Below are 27,474 nucleotides of genomic sequence, written 5' to 3'. Positions count from 1 at the left end.
GGTATTTTGAGTAAGCTGAATACATTTCTTTATAAATACTACCATTGGACAAAGGATTCAAACTTTGAGATTTTTACTAAATCAAAGTTTCAAGTTGGTAGAATGTTCCCACTGTCATGTTTCAATTACTACATCTTTCCAATGTTGAGGGGAAAATGAAAGACAAGGACTGTCTTTCATTTTGGGTCCCCTCCCACTGTGGGAGTTTCTCTGTCCTCTCAATAAATCCTGCTTTCTCACTAAAAAAAAAAAAAAGAAAGAAAGAAAAAAAGAAAATAAATAACCTTAAAAAAAAAAAAAGACAAGGGCTGATATGGTCCTATAAAGAATGGCAAAATATTCCTAAAGCTGTATATTTATTTATGAAGAAAAGATGATCGCCCATGTTATGCATGTGTAGATCTTGTTTTAGCCATGATGCCAGAAGAAAGTCTCAGTGTCAAGGTCTACAGCAGATAGATAAAAGGCACTACATTTTCCTACATTAAAAGTGTAGCTATTCCCTCTCCAGAATTATAATCACAGACATTGAAATGTAGCTTTATGATCTATGTGATAATTTTTTAGAAAGTGAATTTCAGGAAGGTTAAAAAGCAATACCAGAGGGTATAGGTGCAGAATTGGATATAGTCATTCAAAGCACGCAAGTAAGAATATGGCAGTATAAACATTTGAAAAGTATCCCTTAGGTGTTCAAAACAAAAATGTGTAAGTCATTAAAAACTTATTTGAGCACTGTAGCACTTCCTAAGCGGAGGTGTATGGGAGGAACAGTTAACATTTGAAAGTACTGAAAACTTTTTCCTTGGTTAATTATATTCGAGAGTTTGTCTTTGATCAAATTTCTTCTTTTATAAACAGGAAAAAAAGTATTACTAGGTACACTGTTAAAACAGACATGTTGCAAATTAATTATGGTATAGTTTATTCCAACAAAGTTTGGAAAATAAAGATGTTGCAGGGTGCAGTGGCTCACGCCTGTAATCTCAGCAATTCAGAAGGCTGAGGCGGGTGGATTGCTTGAGCCCAAGAGTTGGAGACTAGCCTGGATAACATAGCAAGACCTCGTCTCTACAAAAAAATAAAAAAGTTAGCTGGGCATGGTGGCATGTGCCTGTAGTTCCAGCTACTTGGGAGACTGAGGCAGGAGGATTGCCTGAGGCCAGGAGGTTGAGCCTGTGGTGACCCGTGATTGTGCCACTACTTCAGCCTGGGTGACAGAGTGAGACTTCAATTCAAAAAACAAAGTGAGCCACTCTATATCATGAACACCTTTTCCTGTACTACCAAAGTTTTCAATTGCATATACCTCCTTCCTCCATTCATACTGCCTTCTTTCCTTTCAAAACAGGCACACATTAAAGCAAGTACTCTTTATTGCCCAACTGAATGTTCATTTAGATTACAGATTGATTTTACTTGATATGTCTTCCTATCCATTTTGACTTCTTGAGATGATCTATATAACTTCTATAACTTCTTAGATGGCCTCACCAGCATCATGTAGGTGAAAATCAATTCTAGCACACTTTATTTTAGAATTAGTAGCATCTTTTTTTTTTCTTTTTGAGTTGGAGTCTCACTCTGTCACCCAGGCTGGAGTGCAGTGGTACACTCATGGCCACCGCAGCCTCGACCTGCTGGGCTCAGGCAATTTTTCCACCACAGCCTTCCAAGCAGCTGGAACTACAGGTGCACATTACCATGCCCGGCTAATTTTTTGATATATTGTAGAGATGAGATCTCACCAACTTGCTCAGGCTGGTCTCGAACCCTGAGTTCAGGCAATCCTCTCACCTCAGCCTCCCAAGTGCTGGGATTACTGGCTTGAGCTATCATGCCCTGCCTATTAGTAGCATCTTTACAGATTTTTTTTTGGGGGGGTTGGAGTCTCATTGTTGCCCAGGCTGGAGTACAGTGGCCTGCTCATGGCTACTGCAGCCTCGATCTGCTGGGCTTAGGCAATCTTGCTGCCTCAGTCTTCCAAGTAGCTGGAACTACAGACATGCCATCACGCCCAGCTAGTTTTTGTGATTTATTATAGAGACAAGGTCTCACCAACTTGCCCGGGCTGGTCTCGAACTCCCGGGCTCAGGCAATCCTCTCGCCTCGGTCTCCCAAAATGCTGGGATTACAGACTGAGCCACTGTGCCCAGCTCTTTTACAGCTTTTACTAATGTATCATTGTTGAGATTAAAAGTGACAGTAAAAGCAGTTAATAATCCTACCACTTATATGTGTTCCAAAGTTCATCTTACAGATGTCATCATACTGTAATACGGTTGTGTTATCAGCATTGGGAGTAAAATGGGCAGCACAGTTATTTTTTTTATTTTTTATTTTTTTTAATTTTTCAACACAAAATATACGATCAAAACCCTCAAGCTACTGGTTTAGCTTTACGAAAACATATAACCCAGCAGGCAAAGTTAGTCCTTAACAATCCATTCCCAAACAGATTTTTCAGATAAACATATACATTCCTAGTTAACTTTCTTATTTCTAAATTCTAACCACTGTCAGACAAGATAAGGCATAGCCTTCTCCATGCTTTGTAGAACTTTTTTTCTTCCTCTTATGGGATTCCTTCAAGTTTCTACAAATGCCTCTACGTTCTGGACATTTCTACTCCAGAGAAATGCACCTCAGAAGTATGTACGTTGGCTAACTGGCCTACCAGCAGACAAGTTCCAAGGCTGAAGTTGAGGGTGTGAACACAAATCCTGGAATACCTTGAAGCTATCCAAGCCATGTACTTCCCTTTCAAGTCCCCTACCAGGGGTCTGAACACTATAGTCTAAGTCACTTTCCAGTGTGCTCTCCTCTCAGATGTTGTTTTTCCTTGTTCTTCTCTCCAAGAATCTCCACTCATGTTTAAGATGCCAACCTTAATTTGGCTAGGTTGAATTAACCCAATACTTACAGCTATGCAAATTGTGGAAGCTAAGTACATAAACGCAAAAAAGTTAAGACTTAATTTAAGCTCTCCCCATTAAATCACTATATGGCACCTCACACTTGAAGTAACTGAAAAAAGGAAAAGGAACATCTGCTCATGGGCTTCTGAAATGTCCCTGACCCCTAGGGCAGCCATAACTCCCTTCCTGGAAACTTCTCCTCTGTTGTGTAAATTAACTGGGAGAGCTAATCTGCTTGCACCAGCATAACCAGCCACTTCTACTTCTGTGAACTTGCTTGCTTGCTTGAGCTAGCAGGAGATAGGAAATGCTGCAGTTAGATCAAAGAAAGTCCCTAATGCAGGTAGCCCAGGCCCTCAGAATGTGGTTAAGGGCTATTTAAGACAATCCTTTGCTGCAGGATGGGACCCTTGCTCAGAACTAGCTTCCTGCAAGCAGTCACCAGCCGGCAACAGCCTTGACTAATAATCCTCTCCTTTGTTACTTATAAATTTGTGTCGGTGTCTGTGATTTAGGTGCTCAGACCCTACTTCAGTAACATACACAAAACCCCCAGTCTATCTGGCAGATATACTCAACATGCTATATTAAGTATAATTTCCATTTTATTTTTTTTCCAGATAGTTGCTGTTCTTCAATCCTTAAGGACTCAGCTCCTTACATGGGCTTTGGTGGAGGTCATGGGGCAGCACCTGAAGGTCTGAATTGGGGTGGGGGTGTCTGGTCCTTGCGGGCTTCACGAGACCAATTCCTCACTACCTTGCTGTGAATGACACAACTCACGCAGTAATGCAGCTTCACATACAGCTTGGGAAGCACATAGGCGTCGAAGACACTTCATTCAGAAACGACATATGCGGCCTCCACTATGTTTCGAATGACAAACTTCCTAATAGCCTTGTCCTTGGGCAAGTGTCAGGTGCAGTTTGTGTAGCGAATGGGCTGCATGTGGCCGCGGCCCTTTTTGGCGTGATTGTTGTTCCTTCTTTTCTTTGTCATCTTGGAAGCGCACAATTATTGAGAAAACACCCGCTAGGAAAAGCCAGGCCTGTGTTTAATCTAATCTCTTTTTTTTTTTTTTTTTTTTTGAGTTGGAGTCTCACTCTGTCGCCCAGACTGGAGTGCAGTGGCCGCTCCCGGCCACCGCAGCCTCGCCTGCTGGGCTCCGGCGATCCTTCCGCCTCAGCCTTCCAAGTAGCTGGAATTACAGGCATGCGCTACCATGCCTGGCTGATTTTTTTGATTTATTGTAGAGATGAGGTCTTGCCGCCCAGGCGGGTCTCGAACCCGCGGGCTCAGACAATCCACTCACCTCAGCCTCCTAAAGGCGTGGGATTACAGGCTGAGCCACCGAGCATGGCGCCAATCTCTTTTATTAGCTTTCGTAGACAGTCTTCTAACTTTTCACAGATTTCTATCATTATCATCCCAGGCTTGATCCAGCTCACAACATATTTTCTAACTTGTCCATGTGGTTTTGTAGCTTTTTGAAAATCATTCCAAATGATTTCACTAGCCTGATCTAATGCTTTCTTTTCTTCACTGGTAGTTCTCCAAACAACTTGCCTTTCTTGTGCTGGTATTTGAATTCTTGTCCTTTGGGAAATCAACTTTTTGGATACAGGTCACATTTTGAAACCAAGGGCAGGTCTGTTTGAACTTTTGGTCCTCTCTTCTCTTTCTTCTCCTTTCCACTGTTCCATCTCCATCATCATCTCCATCTGCATCTTCACTCTCTCCTCTTCCAATGTTTGTCTTTCCAACTGTCTTGCTACTCTTCTAGTGAATCTCCTGATTCTTATTATTTCCTTGGACAAAATACCTGTGGAAATTTTGGCCAAATGCTATGTGTATTTTATGACATTTAATAATTATGGCTATCTTGCTTTTATGAAAGATTGTACCAAAAAAAAAAAAGAAAGAAATATTGTACTAATTAATTCTGCCTCTAGCAGTGTTGGAGAATACAACTTTTCCACATCAGCAAGTTTCTTTCAAAAATAAAAATTGGAACACACATGGACTTAATAATGGAGTCCACAACAGATCCTAACTGGCTTAAAGAATACTAGCAAAGTGCCACATCTTCATAGGGCAGAGAATTTCTGCTCTTGAATCTAGTGTTAACAGGCTTCCATGTATAGGGATTCTAGCCAAACTTTTAAGTGTCAACTTCTATCTGAAATCAACTAAACATAGGTATCAGCTGAAGGTGGTTTGGGAGCCAACTAATCCGTGGATTTTCTAAATTCAGACCTAACAGTGATTTAGTTGGAAAAATGGTGAAACTGGAGCTAGATAAATGCTCTGCACTTGTCCAGGGCGTAAGACTTGGATTTCTCCTTCTTGAACATTTGACTCTTACTTTTTCTCTGTCTCCGGTTTAAAGGGTCTTAGATACATTCTTTCTAAACTTGTTAAATGGTGAGAAGAAAGATAATAAAAAGTATCAGCTGTATCAAAGTGGAAGTCGAAGCTTCCACTTATTTGTTAATTAATTTCTGCAACTACGACCCCCTGGCACCTGCTAGCTTCACTATGCATTGAAGCCAATGAATTTGAAAATAATTAAAGTTAATGAGCTGCTCTTTGTGATAGGACACTAAAAAACTTAACAGCCATAATTATTGTGAAGTGCAAAACAGGGAAAGTGTCACTTGCTGATAAACAGGATTTCCTCATCTTCTTGACACAAAAATTCAGCCTATATGTGAAAGTGATGCGCTGTTGAATTAATGAAGACATGTGACTGGGTTTACAAATTGAAAGTAAATTGAGGGACAAGTACCAATCTTGAAAATGATTTCCCTGGGCTAAAATTAAAACTTTCCCCTAAAGTTCCAAAATTATTGTGTCAAAATGTTTTTTTATTTTTATTTTTTATTTTAATTGGAGTCTCACTTTTGCCCAGGCTGGTGTGCAGTGGCACACTCACGGCCACTGCAGCCAACACCTGTTCAGGACTCAGGCGATCCTTCTGCTTCAGCCTTCCAAGTAGCTGGAACCACAGGTGCATGCCACCACACCTGCTAATTTTTTTTTTTTTTTAATTAAGGAGACAAGGTCTCACCAAGTTCCCCAGGCTGGTCTCAAACTCCTGGGCTCAGGCAATCCTCGTGCCTCAGTCTCCCAAAATGCTGGGATTAGAGGCGTGAGCCACTGCTCCCAGTGTGTCAAAATGTTAGTAAGAATTCATGGCAAAGTTGCCTATAAAGTCTGGGAACCCCAGAGAAACCGTCATCATAGCCAAAGTAGGGCACCAAGTTTTCTATCCCTTAGTAACAAAAATAAACTTGGGAGTTATGGGTATGGAGGAGTTGGACACTAAATATTGAAGTAGTTGAACACAGAGTGGCAGCTCTCTGTGAGTTCAGTTTGTGAGGGGTTTTAGAATTTCTTGCAGTGAGTGCAAAAAGAGTCTGGAACTATCAGATTGGGATCTGCCTCGGTGGCTAGGTGGAAGTGATAAATCAGAGGAGGGGGAACATCATCTCACTGTAGTATTTCCCCAAGGGATCCCGTCTATATCTGAATTCTATTGTAAGATGAGTTTATGTGCCAGATGTTCATCTCAATGGCCATCTCAATGGCAATTGATTTATTTTAATTCATAATTAAACAATTTGACTAGCTCATCAAAACATCATACATTTATAACAATATAATTTTTTCAAAAGAAATGTATTTGGGCTTAAAAAATGAGATTGGTTTTTAAATTAGTTAAATATTATTAGAGCAGGTGGAACTCTGCCACACATGAAAAGTTTGGGATGTTGGGGGAAGTTTCAGGGTATTTAGCTATTTAGGTTCTCCAGAGTGTTGCTAGCCCTCTAAAATGTGCCATATTTCATCAAATGTAAAAAGGTTTTAATTGTAAAATGAATCATTATTTTATGTACCATGAAGAAACAAAAAAAATACTGCCAATTAAACTATGACACAATGCTTTCTTAGCACTTAGAGTTTTATGTTTAATGGAAGCACTATTTTAGACTGACTAGGCATAATTTTTAAAATCAAATATTGCACTGCTCTGTTTCTGTGCCTCTCTGTATGTACGATAACTTTTCATTTCAATCTTGATCTGAAAGACATTTTAGCAACAATAAATCTGAAAGCCTGTGCTACAGACAATGCACATCACTCAATACAGGGACAGATGAGCAACTGTAACCACATTTGCACACACATAGGCAATGGTGACACTTTCTTGCTGCCTCAAATGTCTGAGGAGTGAAATAGTGAAAAAGTATGCAACATATAATCAATGGTATTCAGTAACCCCTTCCTCGGGGGTTTTTTTAAAGGGGACTATGAATTGTCTTCTTTCTTGTGTCCTGGACTTTTTCCAGGAGCAGAGATCACAGATAACGGTGAGGTCATTTAGCAAGACTTAAAGGAAATAATGAGTTGGATATCTGAGCACTGTGATGCTTCGTATTTTCCTGTGGTGTGTGAGGCCAGGTTGGTGCAATGGGGTGACTTCTTCAGGCAACAACTCATGCCGTGATTGTATTGTATGTACAAAATCCCCAAGCAACCCAAGAGTAGAATTTATGTAAGATTCACCTCTCTGACTCCACCACCCACCATTACCCACAAAACAGGTAATAGAAGGATAGTTGACACAATTAATTGTAGATAATTTACAATCTCACCTCTCAAAGAAATAATGATTTTTCAGTAGTGACATCCTCTAACAAATTCTCACTATGAGGGCTTACTATGGGTGCAGGCACTGTTCTAATTGCTCTACATCTGTTAGCTTATTTACTATGTAACAACCTCCAGGTAGATACTGTCATTATCCTCATTTTTCAAGTGAGGAATCTGAGGCACAGAGTGATCGATTAACTTGCCTAGGATCACACAGCTGCTAAATGTCAGAACTAGATTTGAAGACAGGCAGCTGTCTTGGCATTCATCCTCTTAACCATTATACTGTACTGTATTGCTCTTACCATATAGTACTGAAGAACTGTAATAAAAGATTAAAAATGGGCATAGTGGTGCGTGCCTGTAATCCCAGTTACTCGAGAGGTTGAGGTAAGAGGGTTGCTTGAGCCCAGGAGTTCAAGACCAGCCTGGGCAACATAGTGAGACTCCCATTTCAAATAAATAAACAAAACAATTTTAAAAAGGGGAAAAGAAAGAATAAAAATGCGTATTTGTCTAAATCTACAGCTACTTAGCAAATGTATAAAGTCAACCATGCTCTCTGGATTCTCATTAAACACTTATTTTACTGATTGTTCGAAGAATGAGGCAGAAAGAAGTACCCCACGGTTTACTAAAGTTAATAATAACAAAACTCATACTGTCAGCAAGCCTGGGATTGAGAGAGGAATGGAAGACTGATTTTAGGACTCTGACCATGAAGTGGAAGCAAAAGTCAAATTAAGGGCAAAAAGTTTCAGGCTCTTCAAAAACCATCTGCAATGGATACGCTGACTTAGTTACTCAGGTGTCCTCAAGTGTGCCAGCCAAAGGTTAAGTCCAGGCCTGATTTTGACCACATGGCCCTGAGATAATTTTTGGGATTTAGTGAGTTGCCGCAGTGAATTACCTCAAACTGAAATCAACTGTTATGAAGTCTCAAGTCATTGTCTGGCTTTTAGCAGGCTGTGGTAAATACTGTGTTAGGGAAGTTAATTAAGCTGAGGAATTGAATTTTTCTTTTTTTAAAAGAAATGGCCATTGGGTGTTAATCAGCTGTAAAGAAAAAAGCAGGAAGCCAAGGAAATCTATAAAAGAGCTTTGCCCTGTAAGCACAGTTGCTTCACCTCTGACCTCCATAACCGAGAAAGAATTTGGCTCTGGCAGTATTCTCTGTGAAGTTAGCAGCTTGAATCACGGCCACAAGCAAATGAGTTTTCTCTACAGAGAATGAATTCTCCTGAACCGCTGAAACAAAGGTTCCTAAATCGCTATTATTTATTTGGAAGATTGTTAGAGACTCTTTGAACCCACCTCCACCCTCACCCAGTGCAGGAAGCTGGAAGCTGTGATGTTTAGCCTTTGGTCCAATGGAACAAACCTCATAGAAAGGAAAAACCGGTCGGGCAGGTGGTATGCCCAGGTTGAAATGTGAAAACTGCCTCACAAATAGGGCAGGCAATAAAGAAGGAGAGTCTTATTTATTATCTTACCTCATACCTTTGAGATAATACACATGACTGAACTATTGATTTCTGGTTGTACCAGACAGCGATAGTTGGGGGCAGGCAAGGAAGAAGGGATGAACACTACTGAATTCGAAACCTTCTCTGAGTCAGCTGTAGTGAATTACTAAACAGTTGCCACAGGCGCATATTCAGAAGTTCTCATTTTTCTTATGTCAATAGTCTAGAGATTTCTGCACTGAAATGTTGCAACATATATCACTGTAAAAACTATTATGTGTTCCACTACTACTGCTAATGCTACTGCTAGCATTGCTACTCAATACAAACTCTTGATAATTGTGCCTTTTGTGAAAACATATCCCAAGTGGTGAGTTGGCAGCGACTGGGGTTGTATCAATTCCCCCGGTTCCAAAGAAAGCATTTTGGGCATTTTTGCAATTCCACGTGTCACTAATCCCATGGTCCTAAAGAAACTACATAACACTTGGAGAAAGATTCCATTTTATCCACTCAGATCCTAGTACACTGAGTGCTCTGCCTGTGCTTTTCACTATTTCAGATGAAATACCCATAGTCTTCTGAAAGTTGAACGTGGAAAATGGAATCTTTTTGAATAAATAAAAACCAAATAGTCATATAAGCAACAATTTACTATGATGAATTTATTTATTTTACAAGCACAGTTCCTGGCTCATAGTAAATACTCAAATATTTATCAAATAACCAAAAGCAAAAATGTGTGGTGGATGTCGGTAGTGCAGCTGGACATTTTGGAGATGGCCCCTACCCATGCTGTCACTCATTGTCTTCTAGTCACTTTTTCTAAATGGCTGCTCCTGTCTCCCTGTGCCCAGCTGAGGCTTGGGTTGGAGGGCTGTGTCAGCTCTCCCCACATCTTTAGATGCATAGGTTCTGTGGGCCTTTCCTTTCTGTCCTCTGGATGGGTTACTGGTGATGAAAGGATGCAAAATTAGAAGTCATAGGCTACACCTACCAGAAAGACCAAAAGTAAAAGGAGTGAGAAAGAGGATGATGAAACGCACCCCTACACACTGCTGGGGGAATGCAAATTCATACTACTCACTGGAAAACAGTTTGAAAAATGTATAAAGTCCTTAAAAAGAGGATGCTGTTAAATTCGGGAATTTTACATCTAGGACTTTTTCACAATAAAGAAATTAGTCAAGGTATATGTAAATAAATTTCAGTACATGCTTATAATAGAATACTATATGATCATTAAACATGATGATATGTCTAAATATATACATATATATTTAATATTGAAAATTACTTTGAATATTGAGTTTAGTGAAAAAGAAGACTACAGAACCGTCAATAGGATGTAATTTTTTGGTGAAAAGATTTCTAGTATGTTTATGCTTAGATAAAAGTCTGGAAGGATATACACAAAATGTTAACAGTGGTGAGCTTATGGAAGATTCACATTTGAATCTTTCTGCTAATATGTATTTGCACTTTTTGGCAAGGGATGTGGGCTATTTGAGTAATAAAAAAATTGGTATGGTTAATAATACCATATTGCACACTTGAAGTTTGCTAAGAGTAGATTTTCAATGTTCTTCTCACATACAGACCAAGGTAATTATGTGAGGTGATAGATGTATTTTTTTTGTTGTTCTGTTTTGAGTTGGAGTTTCACTCTATTGCCCAGGCTGGAGTGCAGTGGCACGCTCACGGCCACCACAGGGCTCAGGCCATCCTTCCACCTGGAACCACAGGCAAGTACCACCATGCCCAGCTAATTTTAAAAACTTATTTAATGAAGAGATGAGGTCTTGCCAAGTTTCTCAGGCTGGTTTGACCATGGGCTCAGGCAATCCGCTCACTTTGGCCTCCCAAAGTTCTGGGATTATAGACGTGAGCCAACGCGCTCAGCCGATGGATGTATTAACTAACTTGATTGTAGTAATCATTGTATAATATATATGTAAGTTAAATCATCATGTTGTACCCTTAAATGTATACAATTGTACTAGTCAAATATGCTTCAATAAATCTGGGAAAAATAATTGCTCATGTTTAATGAAAAAATAGAGATTTGGATCAGAGTCAGAATTTGAACCCAGATCAGCAGTTCATTCCTTATTCTAAAGAAATATGGTACTTCTGAAGAACTGAAATGGGCCTAACTAAGTGTTGCAAGGTAGGCTACGTGGCTTATGCAGCCTGGTGTATGAGTATAGTCATTCACTGGCTCTCTGTAGATTTTGAAAATGGCCCAGGCCACAGCCCACTGAACAGCTGAAAGAAAATGCTCAGAGCATGAAAAATGCTTTGCCAGTCTGCATGACAAGCTGTATTTTACCATTTGGCAGGTGAAGTTTTCTCCAGAAAATTCTGTTATAAAGAACTCCCTTGTCCAGGGTATCAATGACATCTCTCATGAGAAAGGCTTTAAGGCGATAAACTAGACGCCAAGTATAATTAAGTAGGCCCCACAGCCAGGAGGAGACTAATCTGACCAGCTTCTGCTCAGTGCAGTTTAGACCAACTTAAAAGATCACCTGAGGTCAATAAAAGGAAAAAGTAGTTAGAGACTCTTACTCATATGTGCTGCCCGTGCCAAGGGCTTAGATCTTGGAATAACATCAGAAAGGCCTCACTGGTTCAGCTTTGCAATCTGGGTGACAAGCTGCATGGATTTCTGTAGCTTTACACTGATACAGGAGACAATTAGCCTGTATGCAGGTGAAGCCCTTAGACAGTCATCGTCCCTTTTTTCCACCACCCAACTTCTAGCCTCCCTTATGCTTCCTCCAGAAACTTGAACCAAAATCCAATAGGAGTTAATTTTTTTTCTGGTCAGGAAAAGGGACATCTTACTATCTTTGGGCTGGCTAGAGGAATATTTTCAGTTCAATAACAATACACCCCCTCAGTTACTGAGTTGATCTGACAGCTGATTATTTTCCTAAACTGGTCTTATGTATTTTTTCCTTGAATTGCTCTTTTCTCTTTGCTTTCTAGGGGAACCTGGGCTAGAAGGGCTCAAGTTGTTGTAGTTCTGGGGGACTTACCCAAACGGTAAACTCCAGTTGCATTCGTTTGGATTAGGTTGGGCTGTATATAACAGAAGAATGCATGATATATGGCTTAAATTGAGAAGAGTTTCTTGTCTGGAAGTAGATTCTCTAGGTATGGTGTTATAGCAGCTTTTCTGTGCCATCAAAATCTTAGCCTGCTCTATATTTTTTATCTGCGATCTTCAGCAAAGTGGCTTCTATTCTCAAGTTCATCTCATCATCCAAGACAGCTGAGAGAGCTCCAACTGTCTCAACCCACTCCAGGCAGCAGAAATTACATCAGGTGACTTTGACCCTTCCTACTCTGATACAGAATGTATTTTTCTTGCATCCTAGCCTTTAAAAGGTAGATATTTCCCTCACTTCCCATTCTTGGTAGAGCATCTTACTGTTGCCCCTAAGTAATTACAATAGAGTTTATCTCAGAATCCCACCTGTCTCTCTCTCTCTCTCTCTCTCTGGATATCAGGCCAGGATGCCTTCGACTCGTCCTTAAGCATCTCAAATTGCTCAGGACTGTCTGTACAAAATAAACAATCCCTAAGAATTAGAACATTATTCCTCCTCCCTCTTTTTTTTTCAGCCCTAACTTTACTGATAAAGACTCATAGGTAGAGAGGCAAGCTTCCCTTGTCTCCGTACTTAACATTATAATTAACTTCCCTGTAGCTCATCTAAACTTCTGAAATAGAACTTAAATCCATTTTATGTTTTTATCATCTTTGGAAATGGAGACCAGTCAGCCATCTTATTATTTCTCAGAAAAAAAAGTGGCACTTTGGCTCACAGGTAGGCATGGTGGATTTAATTAGATTTCTCCTTTTGAGGAAAGGATTGCAAGGAATCCCAGTATTTTTAAATGTTTAACAAGCAAGAAAACATGTTGGAAATACAGTACTGTATTCTCATGACTCTAAAGCTACTGCAAGCATTCGCAAATGCCAGGGTCTGATCTTGTAGTTATGACATTTAGATTGGGATAGACTGCCTGCTTCAAGGTCATGCTGATACAGCTTATCTAGGACTCAGAGACAGATAATCTATGCCTGGTCTTGTCTATCTGTGATCAGAATTCAAATTCCTTTACAGTGCTTTATATGCCTAAAATTTAAATAAAAAAAAAAATCCTTAGGCGCACATTAAAAAAGCAACTCAGGAGATACCATGCTGTAATAAAAGGGTATGATTTTTAGAGTCAAAGAGACCTGGATTCAAATCCTACTTTTGTCTTTACAGTTACTAGCTATATGAATTTTAGTAAGTCACTTTTCCTGAGCGTCAACGTTTTCATCTGCATAATGGTGTCAATTTCATCTCTCCTGCAGGTTTTTGGAAGAAAGCTGGGAAGAATATTGTAATAAATATTGTAAATTGCTGACACCACTGACTCCATAAATATTCAAGAATGGTGGTTGGGTTGTCAGCTCCAAAACGAGGGGCAGGGTAGGTTGCATGAGGACTAGGAAGTGTGTTTTGAGGGACAAATGGTCAAATCAAGACTTCAAACTGTCCTGAGGGAGAAGAGAAAAATGCCAAAATAAAACTTTAAAACTAGCTTCTCTGAAAGGCATCAGAAACTTCTATTTTGTTTGGAATTTCTTGGACAAGAGTTCCCTTCAGACAGGAAAGGAAACATGGGACAAGAACTAGTATGAAAACACTGGCACTCAAATAGGGGAGAGGAGTGTATGAGCACACCTGGCTCAGTGGTTCTTCATCCTGGCTGCACCTGAGTATCATCCAGAGAGCATAAAACTATTGATGCTTGAGCCACAGCCACAGAGATTCTGAGTCTGGGGACCCCAGGCATTAGATTTAAACACACACACCCCCTAACTGTCTCCTCAATGGCTTCTGGGTTGCTTAAAAAAGCAATACCCTGCTGAAGCTCTACCACAAAAGATGCTGATTTAATTGGCCTGAGGTGTTCAGGCCCTGGTGGTTTTAAGCTGTTTCGAGTGATTCTAAGTGCAGCCAAGGTTAAAATCCACTGACCTAGATGCTCTAAATCAGTTCAAGTGACCTGACCTGGATGAATTTCACAGTATAAAAAACACTTGCAAATGAAATCACTGAACCCCTTCCATCATCTTTAAGGAAGTGAGGAATGTGTTGGAAGAATAGTAGGAGTAGGTTTGGGAAGACTTGAGATGAGCAAATAATCTTTTTTAAAAAAAGTCCATTTTCAGAAAATCAAAGTAAAAGACCCTTTAATCTGTACTTCTGGCAATTGACATTAAGCCCAACCAATATTTCTTTTTATTAAGATCAGTGATCAATATGAACTTGCAGAGATTCAGCAGGAAAAAGACACATTAAACTAATTATTTCGACATTCCCTATTTTAACAGTGTTGCCTGAGGTTTAGATAAGCGGCAAGTATGTGTAAGTTCATTACATTTTAGAAGGCAGAGAGAGAAAGACAGAGAGTGGGACGAAGACCAGTGCTTCTCAAACTTTACAGTGAATTCCCTGGGGTGGGGCTCGAGTATATTTTAAAGCTGGTTCGCAGGCCACACTTTGAGTAGCAGGAGTGTAGACTGCATAATAGCACAGTGAGGTAGGTTAGCAAGCAAATGAACAGCTATAGCAAACAAATATACAAATATTGGTCAATGGGTCAGTGTCATTTGGGGAAAAGTTTTTTTTTTTTTTAGTTAGGGTCTCACTCTGTCACCCAGGCTGGAGTGCAGTGGCATGCTCGTGGTCACCTCAGTCTCGACCTGCTGGGCTCAGGTGATCCTTCTGCCTCAGCCTTCCAAGTAGCTGGAAATACAGGCGTGCACCAACACGCCCAGGCTTACTTTTAAAATTTATTATAGAGACGAGGTCTCACCAAGTTGCCCAGGCTGAACTTGAACCTGTGATCTCAGGCAATCCTTTCACCTTGGCCTCCCAAAGTGCTGGGATTACAGGCTTGAGCCACTGTGCCTGGCCAAGATTTTTTTTTGAGTTAGAGTCTCACTTTGTGTCCCAGGTCAGGTTGGAGCACAGTGGCACAATCACAGCCCATCATAGTCTCTACCTCCTGGGCTCAGGCAATCCTTTCTTCTCAGCCTCCCGAGTAGCTGGGACTACAGGTACGTGCCACTATGCCAGCCTACATTTTTTATTTTTTTGTAGAGACGACTCTTGTTATGTTGCTTGGACTGGTCTTGAATTCCTGGGCTCAAGCAATCCTCTTGCCTCAGCCTCCCCAAGGGTTGCAGTTATAGACATGAGCCACCACAACTGGCTGGGAGAAGATTCCTAGGCTTGGGATTTAGTTTTGTTTTGTGTAAGAATGTTGGTAGTGGCTTGGACATTTAAGGTATACTTATCATGTTTTCAGATGACATAAACTGGTAGTGAAAGTTAACGTCAGAATCAGCATCCAAATACCTTTCAACAGAGCCTTTTCCTCTAACTCAGCAAGAAGAGATGGTCCATGTCACATTCTTTTAGGACCTGTTTTCCAATTGGCATATAACTAATTAGATGAGTGGTCAGTCATAGGCAAATCAGTTAACCTCTGGACTCCCAGTCCCCTCATCTGTAAAATGAAAGCAAATATTAGAATTCTGTTTGTTGCTTGTAACAGAAAACTCAACTCCAGCAATTTAAGAAAAAAAAAGAAATGAATTTATTGGCTTCTTTGGGTATAGTTGGATCCAGTTGGTGAAACTATATTATTTTTCTCTTTCTCTCCTTTCCCCTCTCTGTCTCTCTGTCTTTCCAACTCTCTGTTCTGCAGGACTTCCCTTGTCTTCATCACTGTCTTGGGCTTTCTCATGTCATAAGGAAGAGGGCACTCGGCACCTCAGCTTACTATCATTTTTTTATTTTAAAGATGTGGGGTACAATTCAGGCACCTCAGCTTGCTATCTTTTTTAATTTTAAAGATGTGGGGTACAATTTATATAACAATTAGTTATATAAATATTCATTTACAGGTGCCCTTGTTGATGAGTTGTGCCCCCCCACCAGCAGTTTTCCACTACTGCTAATCCCATCCCCCATTCTCTGGCAGTTTCCCACTACTGCCAAACCCTTTCTTATAGTATCATGGTAATTGTTCAAGGTCCATTTATGAGGTCCACTTATCAGTTCTTTGTTTCTGCAATAGATCACTCAGTATTATAGACTCTAAGTTCATCCACGTTGCTGCAAAGTTCATAATTTTGTTCTTCTTTATGGCTGCATAATATTCCATTGTGTATATCAGCTTGGTATCTTAATAAGACATGTCTATCATAGAAAAGACACTAAATCCATGGTCCCCAACTATTTTGACATCAGGGACAGGTTTTGAGGAAGACAGTTTTTCCATGGATGGGCGAAGGGATGTGCAGTCAAACCTCATTGCTAATCATATTTGCAGCTGCTCCCCAGCGCAAGCATCACCACCACAGCTCTACCTCAGATCTTCGGTATTAGATTCTCATAAGGAGGGCATAACAGTGTGATGTACAAATCTGCAAATATGGAGCATAAGGTGGGCGTTGTGTAAGTAAGCAAGGATGTCGGCTAAAAGTGAGAAAAGGATGTGGCAGATGCACTGAGAGAGACAGAGCCAGTGGTCTTGGGAAGGGGAGAGAGAGAGAGAGAGAAAGAGAGAAAGAATGAGGGAGTGAGTGAACAGTGGCTACCTATCTTTTTAGCCACACAAGCCATGGGCTCTGCCCATGAAACAGCTACAGATACTCCCAGAGTTTATGTGTTCTCCCTAGATCCCTTGCATGTGCAGTTCACAATAGGGTGTTGGGAGCCAGCCTTGGAGGCCCGCCTGATTGACAAAGTCCAGGTGTGCTGAAAACCCCCGACTGCAAAGCGAGTCCGGGCAGCTGAGACCCTTCTGTCTTCCGTCTTTGCTGTTGGTACGGCTGAAGAAATTCTGTGCAGTTGTGAAAGAAAAAAATGGCATGTTATACGAAGTACTCACAGCTAGCCTAAGAATGTCATGGTTCATTTTTCCATTTTCCCACTATGCCGCTTGGCCTTTTCTAACATATATAAAGGTTAAACTCTGAAGCACATCAAGAATGCTTTCTTTCACTTGGTTAGAAGTTACTAGATATTGCTTGAGTAAAAAATGATATAAGTATATTCTCTCCTTATTTGATTTAGAATTATACAGTTTAGTGTTTAAACATAAGGTTTTTTAGAAGCACAAGTTTATAGTAAGTTCATTATGAATTCATTATAAGTTCTAACACTTATCTAGAAGTTATGTAGGTGATTTATAATACTGTTTTCACTAACTTAAAATAAAGATTAATCGTTAAGGTTTTTACTTAATTCAATAGTTAAAATTCTAAGTTAACGTTTATAAAGTGGGTTTTCACTAAATTCATAATATACTAATTAGATACTTTTATAATAAGTTAACTAAAAACAGAAAACAACCTTGGAAACCTAAAAAACATCACTAAAAACTTCTTTTAAGTTCCCTTTAAAAATAAACACTACAAAATAAAAAAAAAGTAACAAAAACACCTGAACAGGAGAGGCAATTACAAAACTCTAAACATCATAACCCCCCCAAAAAAACTACTACTACATAAAAAACTTTACACTTAAAAACTTTCTAAAAACAGTTCAAAAACTGTAATTCAAAACTTTAAACTAAAACTATAATTTTTGACTTTATAAATAAAATTCATTGTCTGAATGTTTATAAGGTTCTTAACTTGTTTGTTACTAAACCACTAAATGGTGGTAACTTTTAAAAAATATGTACATAAAAAAATTTTCTTTGTCTTACCCCTTTACAAATAGTATAAAAGCCTTCCCTTAACTAACATTAAACGTCATCTGTTCAAAAAACAAATGTCCAAAGACAATATTTTCATCTTTCACCTATCCACCTCTCCTTCAAAAAAACCCACAAGTGGACCCCCACAATAAGGTTCCTATGAGAATTCTGCCGCTGATCTGACAGCAAGTAGAGGTCAGGTGGTGATGCGAACGTCAGCTGTAAATACAGATGAAGCTTCGCTTGCTTGCTCACTGCTCACATCCTGTTGTGCAGCCTGGTTCCTAATTGGCCATTGACTGGCATGTGGCCCGAGGTTTGGGGACCCCTGCTCTAAATAGCGGGGATCACAGATCCTCCCTAAAGACTGAGGCCAGTGGGATGGTGAACTATAATTGGTTCAGCTTGGATCATTTGCCAACCCCTGAGGATGGAAGGGACAGTACACCCTAAGAGACACTCCACCACACTGAGCGGGGAAGGGATAGTTCCCCTAAGGAGACAATGTTGAATGATTCAAAATGTTCAAGCAAATATGCAGCAAATAACTCACACCATCACAGAGCGATTGTGGTACATTCTTTACACTGCCATGCTGCAGGCAGTCAGAGTTGTTATGAGATGAGTCCGGTTTGCTATTCTTGGACTAGATGGTCTCTAATGTCCTATTTTGTGAGACTCCAAGCTGTGCTTGCCTGTGACATTGTCTAGTAGCAGGATTTTTTTCTGGAGGCAACTCCTTAAAGTCCATGGTTTGATAAAGTAGATATTTAGGTTGTTGGGTGATCCTCATATTACCCTTACCCTCCTAAGAGGCACGTCTCAGTGGAGGAGTGGCACTTCAGAAGGCCTGCCCACCCTGCACCCTTCTGGAAGAGGTCCTGCCCAGTCTGCTGATGACCTCGTTCCCAGCTCCTTAAGTCCCTAGCCCACTGGTCAGGAGCCTCCATGCAGTGGTGAGCTAGTGCCTCTGATTGACACAGGTTGGCCTAAAAAGATGATCTGAACTTTTCAGAAGCTGCTTTGAGAAGTAGAAGTAAAAGACAAAGAGAGAAATCACAGTGAGCTGTGGATACTGTGATGGAGCATAAGGTGGGCCTTCTATAAGTAAGCAAGGATGCCAGCTAAAAGTGAGAAAAGGATGTGGCAGGTGCACTGAGAGAGACAGAGCCAGTGGTCTTGGGAAGGGGAGAGAGAAAGAGAGAATGAGGGAGTGAATGAACTGTGGCTACCTATCTTTTTAGCCACACAAACCATGGATTCTACCCATGAAACAGCTACAGATACTCCCAGAGTTTATCTGTGTTCCTCTCAGGCTTAGGCCTTGCTAGTTGTGAGAAAAAGTCATGTTACTTGCAGGTAACACTAGGGATGGGGGTCACTGAGGTAGTAGATATCCTAAGGGATATATCCCAGACTTTAGGTGGGAGCTGGGTGTAGTGCCATGGGTACCAGGCAGTCTGAGAATGCAGAGGAGCTCGAGGACTTGGGGAGGAGGGAGCTGTGTAACCTCGACAGGGTGGGGTTGGAGTGAGAGGAAAGAGAAGAGCTTCCTTCTGTGTCACAGAAGGAGAGAGGAGAGTGAAGAGCTTCTAGCACTCATAAGAAGGAAAGCAGGAATGCTACTCCAGATGCAGTGAATGAGATCTTTCTAACATTCTGAGATTAAGGTCACTGCTGCCATTCTAAAAAGGGCTGGAAAACAAGGTATGTGGAATCAGTGGTGGACAGAGAGCAGCTGAGTGGCCTGTGAGAGCTGATCCCTGTGATTCTCAGTCACAGACCTCTAGCTCATCCACAGTCCTTTAGCTGCTTGGCTTCTGACAGCCTCACCATCTGAGCTCAGGGGCCATCTTCATTAGAGGAGCATCAACCTCTCCTACAGATTTCTTTGAAGAACTAAACATACTCTGAAAAGGGCTTACTGCACACGAGGGCGTAGAATCTAGGTTTTCTGGCCCAGTGTTTATGTGTTGGGCCATTGTTTGGATTCTTTGGTTATACCTCATGGAAATAACTTTATACACACTATTTATTCTATAAATATTATTGTAAGTCTAGGCCGAGCTCGGTGACTCAGCCTGTAATCCCAGGTGAGCGGAGGCCGAGGTGAGCGGATTGCCTGAACCTGCAGGTTCGAGACCAGCTGGGGCAACTTGGCGAGACCTCATCTCTACAATAAATAAATAAATAAATAAATAAATAGCCAGGTGTGGGAGCGCACGCCTGTAGTTCCAGCTACTTGGAAGGCTGGGGTGCAAGGATCACCAGAGCCCAGCAGGTTGACGCTGGGCTGGCCATGAGTGGGCCACTGCATTCCAGCCTGGGCGATGGAGTGAGACTCCAACTAAAAAAAAGAAAATTTACCATGTGCTTGGCCCTGGACTTACAGTAGAAACACAGGTATAGCCGAGCTCGGTGGCTCAGCCTGTAATCCCACGCCTTTGGGAGGCTAAGGTGAGTGGATTGCCTGAGCCCGCGGTTCGAGACCCGCCTGGGCAGCGAGACCTACAATAAATCAAAAAATCAGCCAAGCGTGGTAGCGCATGCCTGTAATTCCGGCTACCCGGAAGGCTGAGGCGGAAGGATCGCCGGAGCCCAGCAGGTCGAGGCTGTGGTGGCTGGGAGCGGCCACTGTACTCCAGTCTGGGCGACAGAGTGAGACTCCAACTCAAAAAAAAAAAAAAAGGAAACAGGTATAAACAAGAAAATTCCCCAATCAAATAAACATACAAGTCACAGTAAAATCCATGAAGAATAAGAACAAGGTACTGTGAGAGAATATTGGGTGTGGGAGGAAAGGACAGCCTTTAGATTGGGCATTTGGGTACATCCTCCTTGAAGCATTGATGGTTAAGCTGAGACCTAAAAGATGAAAAAGTGATATTTGGAGGAAGAGGATTTCAAGTCACAGGGATCTCTGTGTGAAGGTTGTAAGAAGGAAAATGCACGAAATACATGCTCAGAGTGAGGCGAGCGGAGGGCAGGGATCAGAAATGACAACTGGAAGGGCATCCAGATCATGTGGGACCTTCAAGGCTGCTGCATAACAAATCACCCCAAAACTTAGTGGTCTGAAACAATAAACATTTATTATCCTTGCCATTTCGGTGGATCAGGAATCTGGGAGCAGCTTAGCTGGATGGTTCTGCATTGGAGTCTCATGATGTTTTAGTCAAAATGTTGGCTAGGGCTACAGTTATTTGAAGACTTGACTGGGGATGGAGGACCCACTTCCTGTGACTGGGAAGAACAGCTGGTGGATGGTGGGAGGCCTCAGCACCTGTCAACTTGGACCTCTCCACAGGCTGCTTGAGTGTCCTCAAGACACGGCTGCTGGGTTGCTCCAGAGTGGGTGAGGCATAAGGGAGCAAGGTGGATAGCAATGCCTTTTATAACTTGGCTTCAGAAGTCACACACTGTCAACCCCACCCCATTCTAATTATAAGTGAGTCATTACTCTGGCCCGCATTCAGGGGGAGGGAAATTTAGCCTTCACCATTGGTAGGAAGGAGTGCCAAAGAATGTGTGGATATGTTTCCAAAGCATCACCTGGGCCTTGGAAAGAGGCCAGCTTTAGTGGAACTGGGGGCTTTGTTACAAGGCTACAGGGAGGCTTATGGAAACTGAGGGCAGACAGAATGAAGCTGAGCCTCCACTGAACCCAGGGACTGGGATACAGTCAAAACACTTTGCCCTTGATCTCCAGTCCTCTCTACCTGGTGACTTCAAGTTCCTTTCCCTTCAGACTTACTTTCTTGCATCCCCTGACAACATAGCAGCATGTGACATTCACCACCCACCCTCACCCCTTGCTCGTGAGCTTGCCAAACATACACAGACCAACTAAGTTCTCAGTCTCAATTCCAAATTCCTGAGACAGAGAATTAGATCAGCCCGACATTGGTTAGATGTGCCCTTCAGGTCTAGTCAGCCATGGCAGGGCGGTGGAGAAGTGTAGTATAAACACGGCTGCTGGTGGCCCACCTCTGTGGAAGAGGATGAGGGAAAAAGTTTCCTAAGAGAGGGAGAGCTGTTAGTTTGTCATTTCATCCCCCACAGGTAATAGATTTTCTGCAGGTGGCATTGCTATCAATTGGAATTTTCTAGAAGTGTATGGAACTTTGTGGGATTTTTGAAAGTGTAGTAGGTCTTGCTCATTAAAATGGCCCCAAGAAAGGACTCATGAAGCATTTTATGGGGTGCTTTTGGAGACTGTTAAAGAAAATGGGTTAGTAATAAAACAGTTGGAGTTAATCGGTTGAATAAAAATATAAGAGGGCTGTTCCAGTGAGCCGGCTAGTGCATGTCTTATTAAAATTAGAAGTAGAAGCCCAATACTAGTAGTGAGGCAGAGCATGAACAAAGATCTTAATAAACATATTAAAGTGGTTCCCAAGGCAATTTACCATGAAAGGCCTTGGGAAAGGCAGGAACTTTTATTTTGGAATAGCTAATGCAGAAAATGAGGGCATCCAACACTAAGTCCCAGTGCTGCCATTGTGACTGTTTTTAGATAGGGACTTCCATATTTTCTAGCAAGGAAGTCATGATGGTAGGTGGTTTCGCCCACAGTTGCAGAAAGGTACCTTAACAAGGTGCAACCTGTGACATCAGATTTCAGAAGCCACTTCAAACTCCTTCCCCCATTTCCTGGCTGAGGTACTTTAGGATGGGGAGAAAATCTCATTCACACCACAGAGGTAATTTTACAGAGCAATGATCACTGGGAAAGATAATGCATTAGCTGACAGGACATACTGTCATAAAAGCAGGCTTTGCTCAGATGTGTACCGAACATCTAAAGGTGAGTGAGAAGGAGGGAATGAGGGAAAGGCGGTTACTGGGATGGAAAGCAAACTGTGAATGCCTAAGGCTTTAGCTGGGGACCCTTCTGAAGTATGTTTTTGTGCACACACACAAAAATGTCTGAAGAAAGTCTACTATGACTTAGTTTAAAAGAGAAAAACGAAGAGGGGAAATGTTACTTTCAAGTACTTAAATGTAAGACATCTTCTAGCAGGCTTTATCTATGGGGAAAAAAAATATTTTCTGGGCCAGGCGCAGTGGCTCATGCCTGTAATCCCTGCACTTTGGGAGACTAAGGCAGAAGGATCCCTTGAGGCCAGGAGTTCGGGACCAGCTTGGGGAACAATAGTGAGACACCCTATTCTCTACAAAAAAAAATTTTTTAAAAGTTAACCAAGCATAGTGGCATGCACCTGTAGTCCCAGCTGCCTGAGAGACTGAGGTGGAAAGATCCCCTGAGCCTGGGAGTTTGAGGCTGCCATGAGCTATGATTGTGCTACTGCACTCCAGTCTGGGCAACAATAGTGAGACCTTGTCTCTCAAAAAACAAAAACAACAAGAAAAGAAAGATTTTCTGAGAAATGGGCTAGTCCATGGTCAGGTTACTGAAGCAGAAGTTAAGTAGGATACTGTATTCAAGGAGTTTTGAAGCGGGGCTAAAGCTAGGCTTGTTTTGAATAAGGTGAAGCTGAGTCATCTTTGCAGACTATTGTACTTTCATATAATGAACAAAATCTCAGAAATCTTCCCCTTTAATTCCACGTGTTGTGCTAATACCATTAGTGAGCCAAGGCAATCCATCTAATTAAGTGTGCTTGTATAGGCAGGTGTTCCCATTAGAGAAATAAAAATCAGTGGAAGGTTGTGTTAATTTTCACAGCCAACAATATTGGCCCACATTATTGGACTGTTATATACTTAGTTTGCTGTCTGTTTATCTGTTGGTTACTCTCTTTTTCTTTAATGATAGCATCAAGTGTAATTATCAAGTAATCTTCAGGGCATAAAAAGGAGCTTCATTCAATTCCTCAGTAATAATAGTCATTACTGTACTCTCTAAAAACAATTGGCTAGTTAAGTGCAGCTTCCAAAAACTTCCCCAATCCAGAAAACTGCAAATTACACAGTAATGATTATTGAGGTTCTGTGGTAACTCCAGTCATAATTTCAAGGTAATTGGTAGAGCATGAATAACTGTGAATTATGTTATATATACAACCTTTTTACAGGAAGCTCACACAGTTATTTGTGTTGTGCATAATAAAGCAAAACCTAAATTGAATGTTAATCTTAATAAAAATCACTTTAATACCTCATTTTCATCTGAATAGATACCATCTGTTTTAAGGTGCTCACAGGGAGCAGAGTAAAATTGAACTTCAAAAATACAATATTTGCTGTTTTCCAACTTTTCAAATTGAATACTTAAAGCCATGGATAAAATAAGAGACATTGATACAGTATTACTTTCCAGGACAAGGGCTTATCAAAGACATGAACAAACATTAATTAAGAATTTTGGGATTTTTTTCCCACACTAAGCTAAGTAAGCTTTTGGATTCCAGTTTCAGTTTTCAGATTTTTGTCATTGTCCATGTTTAGATTAGAGTTTGATCACAAGTAGTTTACTTAGGAGGTAATCCCAGGAAGCACCAGTGGGGGAGTGGGAAAGTGAGGTCAGGAAGGGAAAGGAGTGGATGAAGTGTGTGTTTCTACCAAAAGGAAACTGGAGCTTGAGACTGCTGAGAAACCGAGATGAGGAAGAACACACCTCAGAGCTATCTAAGCAGGGGTGAGGGAGCTGGGGTATCTACCCATCTCATCTGGTAGTGGCTGGGGATGCTTCGGGCATTTGCTTTCTAGGATTGCTTTGACAAACAGGCCAGGAGAGCTTCCTCAGACAGAGAATCTTCAAAGCACCCCAACCTAAGTGTTGTTCATAGGTGGTGGATGTTTTACTGAAGTTTGGGGGGTAATAGAGGGGATCTACAGAACAGAACATTTAAATTGAATATCAAACAAAGCTTTTTTTTTTATTTTTTTGTCGGAGTCTCACTCTGTCTAGTGGCACACTGCTACAGTCATGGCAGCCTCAACCTGCTGGGCTCAGGTGATCCTTCCGCCTCAGCCTTCCAGGTAACTGGAACTATAGGCATGTGCCACCATGCCCAGCTAACTTTTTGATTTATTGTAGAGACAAAGGATCGCCATGGTGCCCAGGCTGGTCTTGAACCCATGGGCTTAGGCAATCCTCTTGCCTCCACTTCTTAAAGTGCTGGGATTACAGGTGTGAGCCACTGAGCCTGGCCAGCTATTTTTTTGAAAAAGAGACTGTCTCACTTTGTCACTCAGGCTAGAATGCAGCAATGCGATTATAGCTTACTGATGCCTCAAACTCCTGGGCTCAAAGGATCTTCGCACCTCAGGCTCCCAAGTAGCTAGAATTACAGGTGTGTACCACATGCCTGGCTAATTTTTTAAATTTTCTGTAGAGACAGGGTCTTGCTATATTGTCTAGGTTGGTCTTGAACTTCTGGCCTCAAGCAATCCTGCTGCCTTGGCCTCCCAAAGTGCTGGGATTACATGAGCCAACCATGTCCAGTTGAGTATAGCTAGTCTTAAAAGTCCTTGCCATCCTTCCCCAGAGAATTTATGCCAGATATTCGTCTCATTATTTATCATAGGGTTGAATGATGTCTCTTCCACAAAAAGATATGTTGAAATCCTAACCCCTAATTTCTCAGAATGTGACCTTATTTAAAGATATGGTCTTTCTAGAGAAAATCAAGTTAAAATGAGGTCCTTAGGGTAGGCCCTAATCCAATATTACTCATCTCTTTATAAGAAGGGAACATTTGGACACAGAAACAGACACACACAGAGAAGATAATAAGAAGATACACTGGAAGAAGATGGCCACCTAACAAACCAAGGAGAGAATCCTGGAACAGATCTCTCCCTCACGCTGTCAGGAGGAATCAACCCTGCCAACACTTTGATTGTGGACTTCTAGCCTCCAGAAATGTGAGGCAATAAATTTCTGTTGTTTAAGCCACTTTGTGGTACTTTGTTAACACAGCCCTAGCAAACTAATACACCATTGTACCCAGGTCCTCCCACCAAGTCCTCTCTCTTTCACTCTCTCTTATATTTCCACAACCTTGCTCTTCTACACAATAGAGAAAGATTCAAATTTCCTGTGATTTTATTGTGAAAGCAATTGAACTTTTATTAACTAACCCTTTCCCAGCTAGGTTAATTCCCCAAGGAACCTAGTGGCTGACTCAAAACCAACCCCATCTACTAGGCTATTTTTCCAACAGGTCTTTCCCTGTCAGCCAACTTCCTCAATCTTCAGCCAGTTTTTAAAATAACTCCCTCTCCTTCCTGTTATATGTGGTTTTGTTATTAAATAATTGCAGCATTTTGGCCATGCTTAAATATTCCTTTTGTTTATTTTGGATACAAATGAAAGCTGGTTACACACAGAAGTCTTTTATTTTTCCTGGAATGATTTCCAGGTGACTCTGGATTCACATCTTGAAGAGGTAATAGATACATGTTGGGTCTCTCAGGAGAGACAACAGCTCTATTTCTGGGATGCTTAGGAAACCTGTGGGTTTCTATGAAGCACATTTTCCCTGGGCATTGACTGATAAGCTGCTGTTTATCTAAGAAAATCCAGGAACAAAGTTTTGGTAGAGTTATAGGTCATCGGCCTTGGTTTCTGGAAAGACTCCTGAGCTCTACTGTGATGAAATGTTTAGCTGGTTCATACAACCAACTAAATCAGCATTGCAAAGATGAAAGGTGTGCAAGTACTTTACTTCCTTCAGAGATGTATTTCTGAAAAGTGTAGAGAAATAAAAAAGCAGTCATAATTAATTAATTAATTACATTTTTTTGAGTTGGTGATCTCACTCTGTTGCCCAGGTTGGAGTGCTGTGGCATGGGCAGGCTTGACCTCCTGGGCTCAGGTAATCCTTCTGCCCCACCCTCCTGAGTAACTGGGACTACAGGTAAGTGCCACCATGCCCAACCAAGTTTTTAATTTTTTTGTAGAGATAGGGTCTTGCTATGTTGCCTAGGTTGGGTGCCTTTCAAAGTGCTAGGATTATAGGTGTGAGCCACCATGTCCGGCATTTCTTTCTTTTTTTTTTTCTTCTCGAGTTGGAGTCTCACTCTGTCGCCCAGACTGGAGTGCAGTGGCACACCCCTGACCACCACAGCCTTGACCTGCTGGGCTCCAGCGATCCTTCCACCTCAGCCTTCCATGTAGCTGGAACTACAGGTGTGCGCTACCACACCCGGCTAATTTTTTTGATTTATTGTAGAGACGAGGTCGCACCACCAAGTTGCCCGGGTGGGTCTCGAACCCGCGGGCTCAGGCAATCCACTCGCCTTGGCCTCCCAAAGTGCTGGGATTACAGGCTGAGCCACCAAACCCGGCCTCAGCATTTCTTTTACGTTTGAAACAGGATGTTGAAGCTGAGCACAGGGGCTCAAGCCTGTAATCCCAGCACTTTGGGAAGTGGAGGTAAGAGGATTGCCTAAGTCCAGGGGTTCAGGACCAGCCTGGGCAACTTGGCAAGATCTCCTCTCTACAATAAATCAAAAAATTAGCCGGGTGTGGTGGCACACACTTATGGTTCCAGCTACTTGGAAGGCTGAGGTGGAAGGATCACCTGAGCTCAGCTGGAGGAGGTTGCGGTGGTCATGAGTGTGCCACTGCACTCCAACCTGGGTGACAGTGAGACTCCAACTCAAAAAAAAAGAAAGAAAGAACGAAAGAAAGAAAGACAGAAAGAAAGAAAGAAAGAAGGAAAGAAAGAAAGAAAGAA

The 27,474-nt window shown here is 41.5% G+C and overlaps 2 pseudogenes; both read right to left on the bottom strand.

The window, feature by feature from the left end:
• Positions 1–724: 724 nt before the first annotated feature.
• On the bottom strand, positions 725–19,806 carry LOC103271505 (annotated as a pseudogene).
• LOC110596565 lies at positions 3,576–3,917 on the bottom strand (annotated as a pseudogene).
• Positions 19,807–27,474: the final 7,668 nt, after the last annotated feature.

The sequence above is a fragment of the Carlito syrichta genome, unplaced genomic scaffold (assembly GCF_000164805.1).
Source record: "Carlito syrichta isolate Samal-C Ts95f unplaced genomic scaffold, Tarsius_syrichta-2.0.1 Scaffold109683, whole genome shotgun sequence".
Classification (NCBI taxonomy): domain Eukaryota; kingdom Metazoa; phylum Chordata; class Mammalia; order Primates; family Tarsiidae; genus Carlito; species Carlito syrichta.
The sequence above is the reverse complement of the archived record's forward strand: the minus strand, read 5'-3'. Positions and strand labels throughout refer to the sequence as shown.